General features: G+C 38.3%; 1 long non-coding RNA gene across 1 annotated transcript in view; it reads left to right on the forward strand.

The window, feature by feature from the left end:
• The first annotated feature begins 5,618 nt into the window (after positions 1-5,618).
• The window catches only part of LOC124509689 (uncharacterized), a 147,385-nt gene continuing 131,450 nt past the window's right edge, over positions 5,619-21,553 (forward strand). The window contains exon 1 of the long non-coding RNA XR_006961484.1: positions 5,619-5,748. This is a non-coding gene — a long non-coding RNA (uncharacterized LOC124509689). The remainder of the gene's footprint in view (positions 5,749-21,553) is intronic.

A 21,553-nucleotide genomic window follows, 5' to 3' on the forward strand; every position in this document is an offset into this window, starting at 1 on the left:
GCCACTATTGGATTTTTAGTCCCTGTAAAATTGCCTATTTTAGAAACTTCATATAAATAGATTCATACCATATTTGTCCTTTTATGTCTGTCTTTCTTTCTTTCTTTCTTTCTTTCTTTCTTTCTTTCTGACTTTCTTTCTTTCTTATTAAATGTTTTAAATGTTTATTTATTTTTGAGAGAGAGGGGGAAGAAGGGCAGAGAGAGAGGGAGACACAGAATCTGAAGCAGGCTCTAGGCTATAAGCTGTCAGCCCAGAGCCTGACACAGGGCTTAAACCCATGAACTGTGAGATCATGACCTGAACCAAAGCTGGATGCCCAACCGACTGAGCCACCCAGGTGCCCCTAGCTTCTTTAACTTGATATAATATTTTCAAGGATTATCCATGTTGTAACATGTATTAAAATGTCTTTCCTTTTTTAAGGCTGAATAATATTCCATTGCATGTATATACTGTATTTTGTTTACCCATTCATATGTTCATGGATATTTGAGTTATATTCTTAAAAGATTGCATACAGATGACCGGAAAATTTACTTGGGGTCCTCTGGAGTAAAGCCCTCAATCTTGGTAGATTGCATTTGCTTGTAATTCTTCCTTCCCTCCCCACCATTACCATGGTCCACTATGAGTGGAATGTATGTCACCACCCCATTGATGGTGGGCTTTACCGTGACTTGTTTTGGCTAAGGAAAATGTGCAGAAGTTTCAGTGTGCCTTTCTGAACCAAGGTCATAAGAGGTATTGCATGTTTCTGTTGGCCATGTTGGGTTTCTGCCATTGCCATTAAAAAAAAAAAACCAAAAACAAAAACAAACATGGCCTGTAAAGCCAGTGGTCCCATAGGTAGGAGACACATGTAACAGACCTGAACCAACTCACAGCCTGGAGCCAAGGCCAGCCAATCCCAGCAAAGTCTAGCATAGATAATTATCCACAGACTTGTGAGTCAGAAATATATTATTATTATTTGAATCCACTGAGTTTGGATTCTTACATAGATTTATTTCAGCAATAGGTGACTAATTCAGGCCTTGGTGAGAGAAGGGGGAAGCTTTTCCCCCATAATTCCAGGGCTCACTGCAGGTTGTGGGTGGGTAGAATTCTCTCCAGGAAAATGTCTTCCTGATCTTGACCCAGCTTAGGGCAACCTGGCTCTTCTCAGCCTTCAGAAACAAATTGACAGTCTAGGATGAGATGGGTACTGGATCCTCAGGTTGTTTCCTTGCTCTTTTAATAAACGGAGTCCTATCTGGGTTTTTCTCAATTGCAGAGGCTCTGGTGAAGATGGTAACCAGCCTATTTAAGGTGATTAGATTTCAGGGCAGAATTTTTCATTGGCTTGCACTCCTCCAAGCACTCTACTCTTTCACTTATTCTGAGCTGAATATTCATCATATGTGAGGCTCCTTTCAGCTTTCTTCTTCATTCTCCATCCTTTAGCTCATGGTCTTCAAGCTTGTATTTTCTTTAAGGTAGCATTGCCTTTAAGGCCACTTCCCAGTTATATGTTGGTGGACCTAAGCCATCCAAAGTATAAACCAGGGGGCATGCTGGGGTGATGTCTGGCAGAGGATAAGACTGCCTTCTATTGCCCTATGACTACTGCTTACATGGGGCTGTGTCATGATTCCTGATTATGAATTGAACATGGGTGGACCAAACTCATTGCTTAGAAAATATTTCGGATGAAATAAACATAGGTAATTTAAAATATGAGCTTTTATTTTTATTTTTTAAGTTTATTTATTTTGAGAGAGAGAGAATGGGTGGAGGAGGGGTAGAGAGGGAAGGGGACAGAGGAGCTGAAGCAGGCTCTGTGCTAATAGCAGAGAGCTCGCTGTGGGGCTCAAACTCAGAAACCATGTGACCATGACCCGAGCCAAAATCAGACGCTCAATTGACTGAGCCACCCAAATATGAACTTTTTAGGCTATAGTTTATTTATTATTATTACTTTGGGAAAAATGAGTTGTTAATACTATTACTTTAAAAATTGCCACACACTTTCCTCATTCTTGCCCCAAGGCCTTTTCCTTCCTCCTCTTGCCATCGCTGCTCACTTTTCTAGTCGCACGGGCATGCAGTTGTATTGTTCCTGAAACATTGGCCACCGGAGATATGAATTATGATTGATTTGAGCACTTGGTAGTGTGGAATTGAAAAACACAGTCCTATATGTTGATAAAATAGACACTGTTTATAACTAAAGAGTTTAGGGGTAAGGTTTGAGTTTTATCATAAACAAAACTTCCTTTGAATTCTTGCCTAAAAATTTTGACTGACTCCCTTTAAATAAAGTAAAGGACTACAGTTTAGTATTTATGTTAAAGATAATCACTATAATATTGTCTAAAAGAGAGTTGAAAATATGCATAATTTTTTGTAGGAGTTAGGAAGCCTGTCCCTGAAAGTTTTGCGTTATCCCAGCTTCTGACTTTATCTCATAACTTGAGGTTGGCCGACATTATGCTTTTAGAGATTTCCTGTCTGTGTGTTAAGGGTGAAATAAGTTCAACATTAGTACCCATTTTTCTTGAGACAAGGGAGAGAAAAGAAAGTGACATCACCTTTGGTGACATCATGCAAAAATCAACCTTCATTTTGCATTGGTTCTTGAAAAAGCCTGTCTTCAGTGAGAAGAATCTTAGAAAAAACTATGAGTAACATCATATAAAAAGCAAGTTGAGAAACTCAGGACCAGAATATGGTGTTACTTAATGTGCAAACATGGTTTGTTTAGAGGACTCTGCTGTTTAGGACACACACACACACACACACACACACACACACCACTGAGCTGCAAAGTGTATGTTGCCTTTTGTATTTTGCAGCTTCTGACAGTTGATGCCTCAATTTTGCTAGAACTTCCAAGGGCTTAGTTTGGGGTAAATAATAATCATTTAGTGCATTAATCTTACATTCTCAAAAATGCCATTTTGTTTCCTCAGGACAAGACTGTCAAATCAAATTTACTCATAGGCCAATTTCCCCTCATGAAAATCCTGGTGGGCTGAACTAATATTTCATCAAAAAAAAATATGCCAACTGAAGTAAAGCTGTTTACAATGAGGTTGTGTCATTGAATGATGACCTTCTGCAGGCTAAAGCTGGCCCACAGGCTCAATGTTTGACATTTATACTCCAGAATATTTCAGGTTTACTTCTCCTAATAACCAAGGTAACACTGTTTCTAGGCTTTTAGGCATGGAAGGGATTTTGAGAGCCCTTTTATTGATGATGTAGGAGGACTGAATCCTTTTCTCTTCAGTGGGACATTTTGTACATATGTGATATCGATGACAATATGGATCCTGTTTGACAACACTTTTGGAGAAATAGCAAAAGGAAATAAGTTTAAAGCGGAGGATAAGAAATTTAAGTTGAATACAAAGAAGGTTCTTAAAGAACAAGCAAAGGACGTGAGAAATAGCACTGGCTTGTGAATCTCTCTCTCTCATTTTGTGGTTGCATATGTGTGGATGCAGTTTGTTAGAGCACATGACATAATCATAATGGCTGCATTTTCTTTTTCTTCTTATTCAGATTAACTCAATTCATAGTGATATAGACTAAAGAGGTCATAATAGTGAGTAAAAACTTAAACCTGAGTGAAAGTAACTTGATCCAGTGATTGGGTTTGGCCCTTAGCCTTGACAGACATGGTTCTAATCCAAGGGAGTTGATTAAAAATAAATCACAAGAGACCAAGGTGTAACTGAAATGCCAATGTATTACATTCCAGTGGGAAATAGTCTTCTCTGGTGAGCAGAATGATCCTATCCTCCACCCAAGGTACCCACTTCCTAGAATCTGAACCAAATGTAATGGGAAATGTTGGCTGTCATCTTGGCATCCACCATCTCCTTATCCATTTCTAAACAAATCTCTTTTATCCAAGGGTCATTCACTCCCACACATAGCCCCTGTGCCTCAGGGGAAGCTGGCTGAGACCATATCTTGGGGTTCTGATTAGTCTAATCTAGTCCTTTCTGCCTTAGTTTGCAGACAGTCTGGCCCAAATCAGTTTGGTTCAATCGGAAACAAGAAGAACTTTTCTCAGAGTTTTTGGAAATGCAGCTGTCTTGTTATGAAGCATAGCTACAGGAAGCCAGCCTCTTACTGTATATAAATGAGTAGCCATTTAGCCCGAGTTGCTATAAGGGGCATCCTACAGCCCTGAAGGGAATCGGCCTTTAGGATGAAACTGCCAGTGTTGGTGTCAAAATGGAACGATGGAAACAATCTGTGTCCTTGATGAGATCCTTGGTCAGTTAACCCTAAAGCCTTTTCTACGGCTGGAATTTAGTTTTGGTTGCCAGTATACTTTATTATTGTCACAGATATTTTGGGTTAAGTTTTCAATTTTATGCAGCTTAAAAACCCTAACAGTTATAGGGTTTGTTACCAGAAGTGGGCTCCATCAAGTAACAAATCTTAAGCTATGGAATTGGCTGAGTGTAGGAGGTAAGACAGAAGGAAGCTTGGGTTTTCTATCATTGACATGCCAGAGTGAAACATTTGTCATTTCCCCATTAAATAACATACCTTCCAGAGCTTTGAGATGAAAGGATTTGGTAGAAAAAAAAATCAAGCTATTGATTACTTCTTGCATCTTCCAATAAGATATTACAAGAACAAAATAAGACCCAGTACTCATCTTGGATGTTGCCATTGGAGGAAAATGGGGTTTCTTTTAGAGAGAAGCATTATGGGGTGCTAGATTGGTTCACTCAGGAAGTCCCTTCACTACCAGAATGAGAACCCAACCCATAGTTAGAGCAAGTACCAGCAAATGCCAGCTTATCCCAGCAGAGCCACAGTCAACCCACAGACTGTGAGCAAGAAATAAATCCATGCAGTTTTATTGCAGTTGGGGCTTGTGTGTTACACACAATTATTGTAGCAATAGCTGACTAGTATAGTGAGAATGAGAGATGAAGGAGAGGAAGCAGTTTCTTAGAATCTTAAAAAGTTACAAATTACCCCCACATTAGTTTTAGGAGTAAATGCAGCCTAAATCTATTAGGAATGTGGTGGTGGTGGTGGGGGGGGGAAGTAAGGTTTAGTTTGAGGGACCATTTTCCCTTTTCATGAGAAGGAGGAACTATGACTATGTTGGATTCACCTGTCAAGTTTTCTACCTATCCATGTGGATGACCAAGCCATGAAATGGAATGCAGTGGAAGGAGGAGAGGAGAAAAACGGGAGGCCCCTCAGCTGTCTCTGTCTTTGCTAACACAGCTAACAACCCGAGAAAGAAAGGGTTGTCTTTAGAAATGACATATGGCTAGGTAGGTTTTGAAAAATTAAAAATGGAAAAGGATTTCTAGTGTTTCCAGCTTATTAAGGCATAAAAACAAGAACCAATTTGCAAAGATGTGGGCAGTAGCAGAATGGATAGTGGAGGCTGATTAGGTATGTCTGCTCAGGGCGACTCATTAAAAGCACCCAACTAGAGTCCTGAAGCCGCTATAATTCCCACTGCCTCCCACCATTACCACTTTATCAGCTTCAGAGGGAAGGTCCATTTATTCTTCAAAAAGGCCCACTCCTGATGTGTGTTGTTCCCTTTTCTTGACTTGTAGAACCACACCAGGATCATTCAGTTGATTTTGGATGGAGGTGCATGGCAATACATCTCCTGAGGCAGGAGATTGAAGCTTGACCTTGCACTTCTGTGCCTGACACTTCTAGGCCTTCATCTTTCTTCGAGGCAACAACATACTGTCTATTACAGATGAGGTAAGACACCACATGCTCAGTCTCCATGTGCGTTTAAAATGTGGATTCAGCAAGTTTGTCTCTTCTCTTTGCTTTGACTATGGGGATGGGAAGGCTGCTTTGATCTTCAAAAATTATGACTATAAGTGATGCCTATTCAAATATTGGCTCAAGATTAAAACAGCGATTGCTTTTGAGTTGTTTTTAGAATCTTTCCTTTCCAAAGCCCCCTTTCTGTCTTTGGACGTGTTAGGTGCTGACCAAGTTCAAATTTCCACATGATATCTATGTATCTGAAATGTATGTGACACACAAATGCTGGGTAAATATTTTATGTTTTAGGTTTTTTTTTTCTTGCCATGAAAGTAATGCATGCTTATTACAAAAGTGCACTGTATACTGAAAAACTGTAAATAAGGAAAAATTTAAAACCTGTGGGGGCACCTGGGTGACTCAGTCCGTTAAGTGTCCAACTTCAGCTCAGGTCATGATCTCAGGGTTTGTGAGTTTGAGCCCCATGTGGGGCTCAGAGCCCGAATCCTGCTTCGGATTCTGTGTCTCCCTCTTCTCTGCCCCCCGCCCCCACTCATGCTCTGTCTCTCTCTCTCTCTCTCTCTCTCTCAAAAATAAATAAACATTAAAATTTTTTTTAAAAAACCTGTAAACACACTACTCAGGAATACTGCTTGCATTTATATCTATATATTTTTATAAATATGTGTATATGTAAATCTTATATATGTATATAAATCTTTGATATAAATTATTATATTGGTTATACAGCTTTGAATTTTCCTTTTTAAAATAAGCTGTCACCCTGTGAACTTGATGGTGCTTAATTGAGTGTGCCTGTTGTATTCACGGTGAGATTTATTATTTTTCCTATTGGTGCTTTGTTTAAAGAGCTTTTTGTAGCCTCGTATTTTCAGTCTGGCTTCACAGTGTGTGGAGACATGCTCTCCCATGTGTGTGAATGAGTATCTTTCATTTGCTACTCTTGCCAGAGAGAATGACAAATCCAATTCTGCAGTTTAAGATTTATCTCCAAGATTGATATGTCTTTGGCCATAAACTTAAGTGCTAGGTAGTCAGGCTTCCAACACGTATTAATCCCATGCCACGTGCAGAACTGGATGCTAATTGGTTTAGAGCTTTTGGTGGATGTAGAAGGACATGGGTCCTCAAGTGACCAGCAGTTCATGAAACAGCTGCTGAGGGCAGAATGGGTTACCCTGGCTTCTGGCACTGGCTGGTTTTGTGGGGAGATGAACGGAGTAGGGTGGCTGAGCTCTGGGGTTCATCCTTAGAGCAGGGAATGCTATACTCACATGCACAGAGGCAGAAAAATTCTTTACAAGTGTAAGGAATGGCGAGCAGCTCCACTTGGCAACAGCAGAGGAGCCACGCGGGGGAGAACAGACTGGAAGCTGATTTGTTTGGAGGGCCTGGACACAGGGCTGACAAGCCTGCATTCCACAACACAGATGGGAAGGATCCCCAGCAGGTTTCCCAGCTGGGGAGTGACATAAAGACGAGGACATTCAAAGCTGATTATTTTATTGTTTGGGTGTATCTGCAGCTCCCGTTATTTGGTATGATCATTCTAAGAGCATGCTTGCTAGGCTTCTGCCCTGTCAGAGTCTGGCCATTGAAGTTGTGTGCAGCTTGTGCAGCTAGCATCATATCCTGTCCCACCAGGAAGGTCCAAGGTAGGCCAATTCCAGCCCCTTGAAATAATTAGTTCCCACTGCTCTTTGTGTACAGAACCAAAAAGATCAATTTATTGGCATTGTGGGTAATTTTCAGAGACTGCCAATAGAATGTATTAAACTAACTGGATTGTAGGAGGACAAGGGGGATTATTTTCCAACCACAAACCCAACTCAGGAGGGAGTTCTTGTCTTCCTTTGTGCTCGGAAACTAGCACAAATTTTACCATACAACGTGCATGTGCCTGCTCTCATACATTGCTGGTGGGATGCAAAATGGTACCTGTGTAGGAGAATTGGGTCATTTCTAACAAAATTACATATGCATTTACTCTTTGAATTATTAATCCCACTTCTACGAATCTGTCCCAAAGATATAATGGCAAAAACTACAGGAAGACATATGCCAGGTTGGTCGGTACAGTACATTGCAGCAAAAGATTGGAAGCAACCTGAATTCCACCAATGGGAGACTGACAAGTGTTCGCACATCTACACACAGGAGTACTATGTAGCTATAAAGAGGAGTGAATTATAATTCTATATATTGCTAGGAGTGGTTTTCAGCATATATTATGTAAAAAAAGCAAAGTGGAGAAAAGTGTGTATGTTTTTTATTTAAGAAAGGGGGTTATGAATAAATATATGTATTCATATATAATATGTGTATTTACTTTCATTAAAAAGGAAGAATAAGGGGCACCTGGGTGGCTTAGTCGGTTAGGAGTCCGACTTCGGCTCAGATCATGATCTCACAGTTCATGAGTTCAAGGCCTGCATCGGGCTCTATGCTAATATCTCAGAGCCTGAAGCCTGCTTTGGGTTCTGTGTCTCCTTCTCTCTCTGCCCCTCCTCCACTCACTCTGTCTCTCTCTCTCAAAAATAAATAAACATTTAAAAAAAAGGAAAGAATAAGCCTAAAGCTAAAAAATTTTAAAAAAGAGATTACCAGTGGGGAAGGAGTCAGAAACAAGAAAATAAGATGAAAGGGAAGGGATAGAAGTGGGACTTCTCTGAATATACCTTGTTTTGTAGATTTGAATTTGGGAATGTGTAATTATTTTATGTAATTATAATACAAAATTAAGTTTGAAAAGCAATCTCTAACAATAAAAAAATGATGTGAAACATCTAAAACAAACTATGTGACAAGTTTTTAGATAAACATACAGAGAGGAACTGTTCCATGTGATTTCAATTCAACATAGTAATTTGACTTTACATTCCTAGAAGAATACATGGGAAGGACAGAAAGAACTGTAAGAATATTTTGGTCATGTTGGTGTTGTAATGTTGACATTGTTGTGTGTGAGAGTGGGACAAAGCAAATGTGTACTTATATTGGCAATGTTTGGGATCAGTATTTTCAGCATGGAAAAAAGGAAATACAGACATAATATAGATAAGATTAAGTAAAAATCTTATATTTTTGAATTTGAAATGGAAATATTAGTATACACTTGTGTTGTTTTTCATCTTTAAAAAACCCATTTTCTAGTTTTGAACATGAAAAGTTCTAAAAACAATGATCAACCCAGTAGCAATGAACATCCTTGGTGTCCAGGTTTTATGGTCAAGTACCATTTTCCATTAAAAGGAACCTGGGCTCCCTGGGAAAATAGCTGCTGCCAGAACTGGGGCAGAAAATGTACCAGATAAGCCCAAAACATCCTGTTATACTAGGAATCAAGGAAACTTTCAATGACCATTGTGGGCTTCTTAAAAGGACACAAAAGCCACTTGAGGAGGGACGATTTGATCATCAATAAGAATTGCAATTGCAATAGATCAAAACATTTATATATGTGTAATCCATGTGCTCATTCTGATTAAAAACCCCACAAAAGTCATTGGTCACCTTTGGATTTCTTTTGGATGTATTAGAGAAGCAACAAGATATTTTGAAAACCAGAATATAATGGGAAAAAATCCTGCTTTTGTCTTGTCTTCTTTACATGAAAGGCACATGGTGATAATCAAATAATTGATAAGAGCAAATTCCTCTTTAGAGAAACATATTAGCTAGTAATTGAAGGAGGAATGATAGAATTATAACACTACTCTTGCAACCTCTAACGAAATACTGACATTGATCATTAATGACTACTAACAATGCGAAAAGAGAGAACACCAGCCTTTTTTGGCCTTCTAATGGGTGATTACAACACCACCTATTAAGGATTATGGCCAAAGAATTGTAACTGAATATCATCAAGACTTTAGCTTTAATTACCAATTTATAAGAAATACAGAGGACAGAGGAACATTTTCAGGAAATATAGGAGACAGGTAAATAACATCATGAGACACAATGAGCAAAATCTAGACTGGAAAATAATATGGGGCACATTACTTAGTAATTCAACAAAAACATTGCAAGAAAAAAAGTTTGGAGAACTAAAAGAAGTAAACCAACTTCTCCATATAGATCTTATTTGGATTCTGATTCCATCAACACACTGCAAATATACAAATATGAGACAGAGAAATTTGAATATTGGCTGATGATATTAAGAAATTGTTGTTAATTTTTACACATGATATTGGTATTATCTTTTTTCTGGTAAACACTGAGATATTTTGCAGGTGGTATGATAGAAAAAAAATCTCAGATTCACTTCAAAATAAGACAGTATCATGCAATGGAGAGGACAATGAGTGAGGCAGGGTATGAAACAAGATAGACTATGCATTATTAGTTGAAGGTTGGTGATATGATGACTACAGGCATCACAAAATCATGATAAGCAGGCTTAATTCTTCCAAATAAATATAAAGAATAGAACACAGAGGAAAAAAAGCAGTGTCTTCATTTCTTCAAAGTTTACCAATCTGCATCAAAGTTCATGAGTAGTCTTTTAGGATTCTAAGACTCTATTATCATGTCGAAAATACAGTTGATTTCACTTTTTGGCTCTATTAAGACAATCAATTAGAACTGAGAACTTCCATAAAATATTTGAATTTTACCTCAGTATTCAGTGATGAATTAGACAATCCCAAATGTATGGGCTTACTAGACAAGGTGACATTTCTGACCGTGATGTTTATACAGAAGTCATCTCTAACATTAGAGTGCACTGTTGATAGTAGTCTAGGCTTTCGGTAAGTGTATTTGCTGCGGACTGTGGGCTTTATTTCTTGCTAAGCCTTGCTGGGTGTCAGCACAAACACTGCTCATTTGTCATCTTTTACTAAGCAAAACTTTTCCGTACAGATGGCACACACATCTACTCTTTTATCCCCGACCTTCCTGGGACCTTTGTTCCCATCAGCAGTCTTTTCCTTGACTGCCTTACTGTCATCTCAGAGAATCTACCAATCCCCTTATTTCTTCTGAAGTGCTTCCCTCTTGACAAAGCCTAGCACTTGATGACCTCAGTCCCAGGAAACATTCTTTGTGTTTGTCTTTCTTTGCCCATGACTGCAGGGCAGTCATCTGGGGAACTGTTTACGGTTTCAGATATCACCAACCACTACTGAAAAGGAAGAAAAATAAAACTCTCTTTCCTTTGAACTCCGCAGAGATATAGATATTTTAAACTCGGGAAGACAGGAAAGGAGGGCCTCACTGACACCTTTTTACCCTCATTGTCACAGTGGTCTGTCTACTTTTCATTCTTATTTCAAGGTGGCTTCTGAATTGATTTCAATAGTGTCCAATTCAAGTATAATTTTATGGTAAGTAGGGTCTGAGTTCTTTTTAGAATTTTGTTAAATGGATAAGTGAAAATCACCAAAGCTTACCTGGGAGTTAGATAGTTTTGAATTCACTGTGATAATTTATGCAATTAATAGATAAATCTGTGCCGCCCTCCAAACAGAGATTAATTGAATTCATTTTGATAACCTTATTCTTCAGACTTCTTTGTTATGTGCAAGCACATTAATAATAGACATTAATAATACCTTGGATTTGTAAAGCATTGCTATATTCAAACCATCTACATCGATGTTATCTCATTTTAAAAGGTGGGCCCAGCAAATATTTGAGAAATTAAGAAATTTGGATCCAAAGATATTGGAAAACTTACCAAAGCTAGTAACAGAACACAGAGTCAAGGAATGCTCTTTATACATCTCCTTTCCTACTTCTACCCGTCCCCTCAAAAAACCCAGTATGTAGGCTTGATCCCTACTTTACTTCTTAAAGAATCAGCTTTTGGTTTTATCGATATTTTTGTAATTCAGAAAACATCCCTTTATTATCTCTCAGTTCTTGTGGAGTTTGGACAAAGCTTAGTTGAATACTTTGTTTAGGCATAGTAGGTGTCAGCTGGGCTTGTGGTCTCATCTGATGCTTGAAAACCTGTTACAAGTTCATTCAGCTTACAGACAGTTCCTCACAGCTGTAGAATTCATGGAAGCTTTCATCTTCTTTGAAGCCAGTAAGAAACTCTCTCTCTGGTGCTTCTTTTTTTTCTTTTTTAGAACTCCCTTAATTAAGTCAGGCCCACCCAAAATAATTTCCCTTTTTATTAACTCAAAATCAACCAATCAGTAATCTAATTACAGGAGTGAAATCCCACTCCCAAACGGAGGAAGTTATATAGGGCATGTAGACCAGGAGGTGCTAAACTTGAGGCCATCTTAGAACTCTGCCAACTACAGCCTGTGTACTGAAAACTTCAAAAACATTGCTATGAGAAATTTAAAAGGAACTAAATAAATGGAGAGGCATACTATGTTCATAGGTTAAGACTCAATATTGGTAAGATATCAATTCTTTCCAAATTGATTCATAGATTCAACGCGATCCAAATTAAAATCCTAGTGGGATTTTTGTAGATGTTGATAAACTGGTTCCATAATCCAAATAGACATGTGGACCCAGAATAACCAAAACAGGTTTGAAAAAGATCAAACTTGGAGTACTAATACTACCAAATTTCAAGACTTATCAAAAGGCTACAGTAATCCAGTCAATGTGGTATTGACACCAACATCAACAAATGGAATAGAAGAATGATTCAGGAAATGGACCCGCACATGTATAGACAACTACTTTTTATCTTTACCTTCATTAATCCATTTTCTTTTCTTTTCTTTTTTGCATTAATCCCTTTTCTAATGCTCTTTTTTTCTTCATGCAATGTTTCTGACCTATATAATTTTCCTTCTTTCCAAAGAATTCTTCAACATTTCTTGCAATGGTTTCATTGATTTTTTCTTTTGTTCTTCTGTTTTCAGTTTCATTGATTTATGATATTAAATTTATTGTTTCCTTTCTTCTGTTGCTTTGGATTTAATTTTTTTTCTTGTTTCTTAAGCTTGAAGCTGGGATCATTAATTTGAGACCCATCTTCTTATAAGCATTTTAATGTAAATTTCCTTCTAAACATTGCTTCAACTACACGCCACACATTTTGATATGTCATATTTTATTTTCTTTCAATTCAAAATGTTTTCTACCCATGAATTATTTTGAAGAATGTCACTTATGAGGTTATTCACTTCTCGTTCAATTCCATTTTGGTCAGATAACGTACTTTGTACAATTTCACTCGATCATATTTTGTTAGGCTTTGTTTTTTGATCCAAGATGTGATCTGTGTTGATGAATACTCCACGTGCACTTGAAAAGAATGTGCCAGGGCACCTGGGTGGCTCAGGCGGTTGAGCATCCCACGTCGGCTCAGGTCATTATCCCACAGTTTGTGAGTTCCAGCCCCACATCAGGCTCGCTGCTGTTAGCCTGTCAGTGCACAGCCTGCTTTGGATCCTCTGTCCTGGTCTCTCTGCCCTTCCCCCACTTGAGCTTTCCCCCAAATAAATAAATATTTGAAAAGAAAAGAAAAAAAAGGAAAGGAAAGAAAAGAAAAGAATGTGTATTTTACTGTTGTTGGGTGAAGTGTGCTATAAATGTCAACTATGTCATATTGAATGACAGCACGGTTCAGGTCTTCTGTATCTGTATTAAACAGCTTGGGCTGCTATAACAAAATATCATGGACCAGGTGGCTTAAACAACAGAAATTTATTTCTCCCAGTTCTGCAGGCTGGAAAGTCCAAGAACAAGGTGCCAGCCGGGTGAAGAAGGGCTCTATTCCTGGCTTGTAGGTGTCCCCCCTTCTCATTGTGTGGCCACATGGCCTTTCCTTAGTGTATTTGGAGAGAACTTTCTCTCTTCCTCTTTTATAAGACCTTTCCTCTTTTATAGGACCTATAGTCCTTGTTAGGAGTCCATCCTTATGAACTCATCTAACCTTAATTACCACCTGAAAGCTCTATGTCCAAATATGGTCACAATGGGAATCAGGGCTTCAACATATAGATTTTGGAGGTATACAATTCAGTCCCTAGCAATATCCTTGCTAATTTTCTAATGATTCTATCCATTACCGAGAGAGAAGTGTTGAAATCTCTGAGTATAACTGTGAATTTGTTTATTTCCCCTTTCAGATCTATTTTTGTTTCAGATATTTGAAACTGTATTAACAGTGCATTCATTTTGGGGCAGCTGGGTGGCTCAGTCGGTTGAGCATCTGACTCTTCATCTCAGCTCAGGTCATGATCTCAAAGTTTCATGAGTTCGAGCCCCATATCAGGCTCTGTGCTGACAGGGCAGAGCCTGCTTGGGATTCTCTCTTTCCCTCTTTCTGCCCCTCCCTCACTCACGCTGTCTCTCTCTCTCTCTCTCTCTCTCTCTCTCAAAATAAATAAATAAACACTTAAAAAAAACAGTGCATTAATTTTTAGGATTGTTATGTCCTGTCGGTGAACTGACTCTCGTGTAATAAACTAATGTCCCTCTTTACCCTGGGTAATTAACCTTGTTCTGGGGTCTTTTTCTAAATATGAATGCAATTACTTCAACTTTCCTTTGATTAGTTTGCATCATCTATCTGGTACTCTGTTCTTTCTGTTTTTCCGTTCCTCTGTGTCCCCTTTCCTGCCTGCCTTCTTTTGAATTTTTTGAATTCCTTTAATATTCTATTTTAAATTATGTCTTTTATGGCATAATGTTTGCATTAATTTTTATGGTTGTTCTAGGGTATAGAACCTTTCAATTTAGAGCTTATATATCACTACTTCAAGTAAAATGTAGAAGCCTTACAGCCATATATCTCGTTAGCCTCCCTTCTTTAAGTTGCCCTTGTCATATGTATTACATCTATACACATTGAAAACTCTACCAGACGTTATTGTAATCTTTGCTCTTCCTTATTTTTGATGTCCTAAGTTTTACCCATGTATCATTTTGCTTCTATAAAACTTCCTTTAACATTTCTTTTAGAGCAGGTCTGCTGGCAATGAATTCTCTTAGTTTTCCTTCATCTGAAAATGTTTTTATTTTGCCTTCATTTTGAAAGATATATTTGCTTCGTATAGAATTCTAGGTTGACATGCTTTTCTTTCAGCACTTTAAAATGTTCCCCTGTGTCTCTGATGAGAAATCTGTGGTAATTCAAATCATCACTGTCCTATATGCAATGCATCATTTTTTTTTTCGGGCTGCTTTCAAGATTTTTTCCTTTGTTTTGTTTTCCGAAGTGTGATTATTGTGTCTCTGGTGTGATATTCTTTGTATTTTTTTAATCCTGTTTAGGGTTTGATGAACTTCTCAATTCTGTAAATTTATATATTTTATCTAACTTTTAACATTTTAGGAAATTACTTCACCAATTTCCTTCTTATCTTCTGAGACTCATTGACATAGATGTTAGATATTTTGATATTGTCTTATAGGTTCCTAAGTCTGTTCACTTTTTAAAATCTTCTTCTTTAGGGGCGCCTGGGTGGCTCAGTCGGTTGAGCATCCGACTTCGGCTCAGGTCATGATCTCATGGTCCGTGGGTTTAAGCCCCACATCGGGCTCTGTGCTGACAGCTCAGAGCCTGGAGCCTGTTTCAGATTCTGTGTCTCCTTCTCTCTGTGACCCTCCCCCATTCATGCTCTGTCTCTCTCTGTCTCAAAAATAAATAAACGTTAAAAAAAATTAAAAAAAATCTTTTTCTTTAGACTGTTCTTTTGATTGGACAGTTTCTATTGACTCTTCAAGTTCTCTTGCCTTTTTCTTCATTTGTCTCTATTCTGTTATTGCACTCCATCAGCGAATTTTTTAAGACATTGTATTCTTTGTTCTAAAGTTTCCATATCTCTGTTGTCAACTTCTGTTTTTCCATTCACATTAAATATGGTTTACCTTTTCATCAGGGAGCATAGTTATAAATAGCTCTTTTAACATCTTTGATGATTTCAACATCTGAATAATCTTGGGGTTGGTTTTCATTGGTTACTGTTTTTCTCGGAAATGGGCCACGTCTTCCTTCTTTTTTATATATTGAGTAATATTGGGATATTGAGTAATTTTCCTGGAAATTTTGATATTATGCTGTGAGGCTCTGAATCTTTTTAAACTCATCTGGAAAATGTTGGTGTGAGTGTGTGTGTGTGTGTGTGTGTGTGTGTGTGTATCTTGTGTGAGTTAATACACAGAATTCAGAAATCATCTTCTCCAGATTCCTTTTCTCTGGGATTCTTCTGCCTTGCCCCCCTATCCTTCCCCCCATCAATTTGCATAGATTGCTTTTCTTGGTCCTACAGCTAGGAAGATAGTGTTTTCCTTTGAGATTTTATTGCCTATGAAGCCATTGCCATAGCCCCTAACCAGTGCCAGTATTTGGGTCAAAGCCATGAGAGAAAAGAGGGAAAAAAACTTTAGGAAACTCACCCTCCCCCCCATATGGGTCACTTCTTTGATTCCTCTCCCCAGTCTGCCTGCTTTTGTTTACTTTTCAGAATCCTCAGATAGTTGCTTTTGTATTATATCCAGAGTTTTTAGTTACATCAATAGGCTTACTCCATCTTGACGAGAACTAGAAGTCTCTTCCACTTCACTTTTAGGAAGAAATGCAAGCTTCGTATTTGCTCTATAGTCTCTTGCCAGATTCTAGGCCAAATACAAGCCCTTTAAACAAGTCATAATAGCCCTTTGTCCACTAGGAGGCAGCACTAACAAGCCCCACTTGCCCCAGGCCTCTGCAGCCTCAAGATCATGGATGTAATCTTGGTAGCCTGTGGCTTCAAATTTTTGCTCGACACATCTCCAAAGGTAAGGGAATTAAACGCAAAAATGAACTATTGGGGGGCGCCTGGGTGGCGCAGTCGGTTAAGCGTCCGACTTCAGCCAGGTCACGATCTCGCGGTCCGTGAGTTCGAGCCCCGCGTCGGGCTCTGGGCTGATGGCTCAGAGCCTGGAGCCTGTTTCCGATTCTGTGTCTCCCTCTCTCTCTGCCCCTCCCCCGTTCATGCTCTGTCTCTCTCTGTCGCAAAAATAAATAAACGTTGAAAAAAAAATTAAAAAAAAAATGAACTATTGGGACCTCATCAAGATAAAAAGCTTCTGCACTGCAAAGGAAACAATCAACAAAACTAAAAGGCAACCGACGGAATGGGAAAAGATACTTGCAAATGACATATTGGATAAAAGGTTAGTATCCAAAATCTATAAAGAACTTACCAAACTCCACACCCGAAAAACAAATAATCTAGTGAAGGAATGGGCAGAAGACGTGAATAGACACTTTTCCAAAGAAGGCATCCAGATGGCCAACAGGCATATGAAAAGATGCTCAACATCACTTCTCATCAGGGAAATACAGATCAAAACCACAATGAGATACCACCTCACACTGGTCAGAGTGGCTAAAATTAACAACTCAGGAAACAACAGATGCTGGGAAGGATGTGGAGAAATGGGAACCCTCTTGCACTGTTGGTGGGAATGCAAACTGGTGCAGCCGCTCTGGAAAACAGTGTAGAGGTTCCTCAAAAAATTAAAAATAGAACTACCCTATGACCCAGCAATAGCACTGCTAGGAATTTATCCAAAGGATACAGGAGTGCTGATTCATAGTGGCACATGTACCCCAATGTTTATAGCAGCACTTTCAACAATAGCCAAATTATGGAAAGAGCCCAAATATCCATCAACTGATAAATGGATAAAGAAGATGTGTTTTGTATATACAATGGAATACTACTTGGCAATGAGAAAGAATGAAATCCTGCCTTTTGCAGCAACGTGGTTGGAACTGGAGGGTATTATGCTAAGTGAAATAAGTCAGGCAGAGAAAGATAGATATCATATGTTTTCACTCATATGTGGAATTTGAGAAACTTAACAGAAGCTCATGGGGGGAGGAAAGGGGGAAAAATAGTTATAGAGAGGGAGGGAGGCAAACCATAAGAGACTCTTAAATACAGAGAACAAACTGAGGGTTGATGGGGGGGGTGGGGGAGAGGGGAAAATGGGTGATGGGCATTGAGGAGGGCACTTGTTGGCATGAGCACTGAGTGTTGTATGTAAATGATGAGCCATGGGAATCTACCCCCCCTCCCAAACCAAGAGCGTGCTGTACACACTGTATTTTAGCTAGTTTGACAATAAATTATATTTTTAAAAAATTTCCACAAAGGGAAACACTGAGGCCTCAAGCTCCCCTTCTGCACTCTACCCGCTTCCTACTTTTTCCTTGTGGGTTCTGGGTGGCTAGGGTGTTTGCTGATTGCAAGTGAGTTCATTCTAGGTCTGTTGCCAGTGCTGCTGCCTTGTCCACTTGTGGTTGCATCCATAGCAGTTATGACTTCCATTGCTTGCTCAACTCGCCATGGTTGCTTGGGTGGAAGAAGCCTTCTCTCCCTGGTCATGTTTACAATTTGTTCAGTAGACTCCCAAAGCTGACCTTCAATATTTTCAAAGCCTTTCCTCTTCTTTTTTTCTATATATTAGGTTGGAAACTGTGGGAGTTGTTAGTTTCTGCTCATCAAATTATTTCTGGCTCTTCAATTTCTCAGTACTTAGTAGGATTGTTTTCTTGGCCCTCTTGTAGTTGGGTCAGGTCACATGATTAATTATGGCTTATAAACTGAGTTGGAAGCGATAAGTGATACTTACAAGTGGTAAGTGGAAGTTCCAGCCTGGAAGTGATTAAAACATTAATTGTGAGACATCCTAGAGTTCTGCTTTCCTCTTTCAAAGTGATTGGTAATGGTCCAGGTTGTATCTCCTTTAACAGTCTAGGTCTCAGAGTGAGAGCTACATGGGATAGAGCCACCTGAACACTGACAATGGCCATCAGGAATGAGCATGAGTGAGGAATAGACTTTTGCTGTTTTAAGCCACTGAGACTTGGGGGTTATTTGTTAATGAAGCATTACCTAACCTAGCTTAACCGATACAGAAACTGCATGAGCAGGACTACCTAACATCATACTAAAAAGCATTCCTTCTTACCCATTTCAAATAAGGGTCTCAGGGCAGAGGCTCTTCATCTTGCCTTGGTCCTGGCTAATTGTAAGTTCTCTGTCTATCCAGACATTCCTCTTGGAACCTGAAGCTGTCTCTGTCTTGCTGGAGTTTAAATCTTGGTTTCCGGAACCTGACTGCCAGTCTTGACATTTGTAATCAACTTTCATTCCATGAGATCAAGGGGATGTTCATGCAACCAGAACAAGTGGCAGCCTGCCATTGAAATCTGGAATTCAAGATATGGGCTGTAATTTAGACTTTCCTCTCTTCCATTCTACACTAAAGTTGTTTACTTTTTTCACCTACCTTTGTTTCAGCTATTTTTCACATTTTTTCTGATTTTTGCACTTTTCTCCTTTATCTCTCTTTTATAACTTCCCACATGGAAGACATCTGGTTACTTATTGTTATATTCCTATATCCTTCTTTCTCTTAGTGGATTACCCTTTTCCTTATTTAGATGACACTTGATGTTATCATTTCAAGACCCTTTAACAATTTTATTAAAGTTAATTCTGTGATCTGTGTGGCCCTTGTCTAATTCCTGCATCCCAGGCCTGAAGAAGCAATATATTAAATCTCATGGAATAAGAGTATATATAGAGAAAGTATACTACATAGTCACAACAGATAACCCTTATATATCACTTATTATGCACCACTTGTTATGTATGTACTTTTATAACCTCATTAGTATCTATGAACTCATTCACAGCTCCATATACATACATGGGTATTATAATCTCTATTTTACAGATGAGGTAACAGGCACAGAGTGTTATATGACTTGCTCAAGCCACACAGCTTATAAGTGACAGAGCCAGAATTAGAAACCAGGTGATCTCGCTCCAGAGTCATGTAAGTCTCTTGTTTCCATATATACACAGAAGGTTTTAAACCGTGAGTCAGTAAATCATGATCCTCAGGCTATTTATGATTTACTGCATGTTTATGTAAATAAAGTTTTATTGGAACACAGCCATGTCCATTTGTTTAATATCATCCATGACAGCTTTCAAGTGATAAGGGCAGAGTTGAGTATTTGTGACAGAGATTGCATGACCCACAAAGCCTGAAATATTTACTATCTGATCTCTGTTTTAAAGGATGAATAGGGATGTTCTAGACAAAGTGTTCCTGGCAAATGGAATGACATGCAAGAACGCATGGGGCATCAATCGCAGAGTTTTTCTGCACCTGCACCATAAATTTTTAAGAGAAGAGATTCTATCTTCTCATCATGGTAAGAATACCACAAGTGCTCAATATTCTTGTTGAAAGTATTTATCCAGTTTACTCACATTGTTACACCACTCATAAATGTATTAATGACTGCTGTACTTATTTTTTATGTTTCCTGGCATTATCGAGTATGGCCTTATGGGGCAGGAACCTGAGAGGGTAATGAGTAGCCCAGTGAACTGAGCATATTATGAATTCACGTTACGGTAATTTAAATTACATTTATTCATCCAAGTATTTGTTGATAGGTTGTATAATTTGAGCTCAAATGCGGCTTATAACAGAAAATAATCCTAGTGAATCTGATGAAATACCAAAATGCCGTATTTGTCTGTGCATTTCTGTTGCTGGTGGTAAGGGAGTTAGAACATGTACACGTGTGTGCAACCATGTGCACACACGCTCACTCACAAAACCTTCCCCTCCCCAAAAAACACACCCACAAACACATTTTAATAATTGGTGTTTTGTTTAAGCCCATTTCCAAAATGAGCATTTTACTAAAAATCATTTAAAAGAGAAACAAGATCAAACAGCTCTGTCATAATATCTTTCTTGCCTTGGAACTGAGGTGGATCATTAGAGGGACTCACATTGCTTGTTCACTTCTCACAGTTGTTTATTGTTTGCAACGGTAGAAAGGAAGAGTTTTGTGTCATAATGACTTCACAAGGCTTTGATACTTCATACAAGGGGAAACTGTTGCTTGGAAGAATGTTTCAGGACAGAAAGAAACGATTGCATGTAATAAAAATTGTTGGAAATTCATGTATATGCTAGATTGAAGTTTATAGGTAGAAACGTGTTTGATCTCTCTGTTTGATAGATCGGGCTTTTGTTTTGCTATATCTGATGAATAAGATAGTGTTTTCCTTTGTACCTATTTCTGCTGAACACCTGAGATAGATGAGTCATTACATAAAATCTTATGGCAATAAAACTTAAATAGATAATTCCATAGTTCTTAAATTATTATCTATTTAGAACACTCTTAGACACTAGAATATCTTATTTATATAATATGTAAAAAGTATTCTATGATATGTATGAGTATACCAATAAATGACTATTTATGAATAGGAAAACAACATACTAATTGAAAAACACTGTTTTTAATAGCCCAAGAATGTGGTAACTTCTCTTTTTGTGTTTCAACACTATTGGATCATTCCTCTCAACAGTGTCATCTAATAATCTGAGATCTTTTGCACAAGCACCTTCATCATTTTCTGAAATATATGCTACCTGAAATTACATTTTGCTTGTCCATACAGGTAATACTTGATGAAAATTTAAATGGGGCTCTATAAGAAACACTATGATCTGTCCCCCAGGTATTGAATTCTTGCTTACTAACTGTAGCTGAATTAATTTAATATGCTACTTTTGTTAATTTTTAAGATAGACTTTTTTTTTAGGTTACTATAAAGCAATTTAATGAGATGAATGGTTTTCTTTTTGGCAGAAGTTAGAAGCTGGAGAACCTAAAATTGGGTGGAAATTCCTTAGGGAACAATTTACCCAATCACTCACTATTTTATTTTATCAGTCAACATGAATGTATTAAGCACTTACTATTTGCACTGGCATTGTGACAGGCCTAGGATTAGAGCGATAGAAG

This window comes from Lynx rufus, unplaced genomic scaffold (assembly GCF_022079265.1).
Source record: "Lynx rufus isolate CCGP_SWC_20201006 ecotype Redwood Valley unplaced genomic scaffold, mLynRuf1.p SCAF_14, whole genome shotgun sequence".
In the NCBI taxonomy this organism is placed as follows: domain Eukaryota; kingdom Metazoa; phylum Chordata; class Mammalia; order Carnivora; family Felidae; genus Lynx; species Lynx rufus.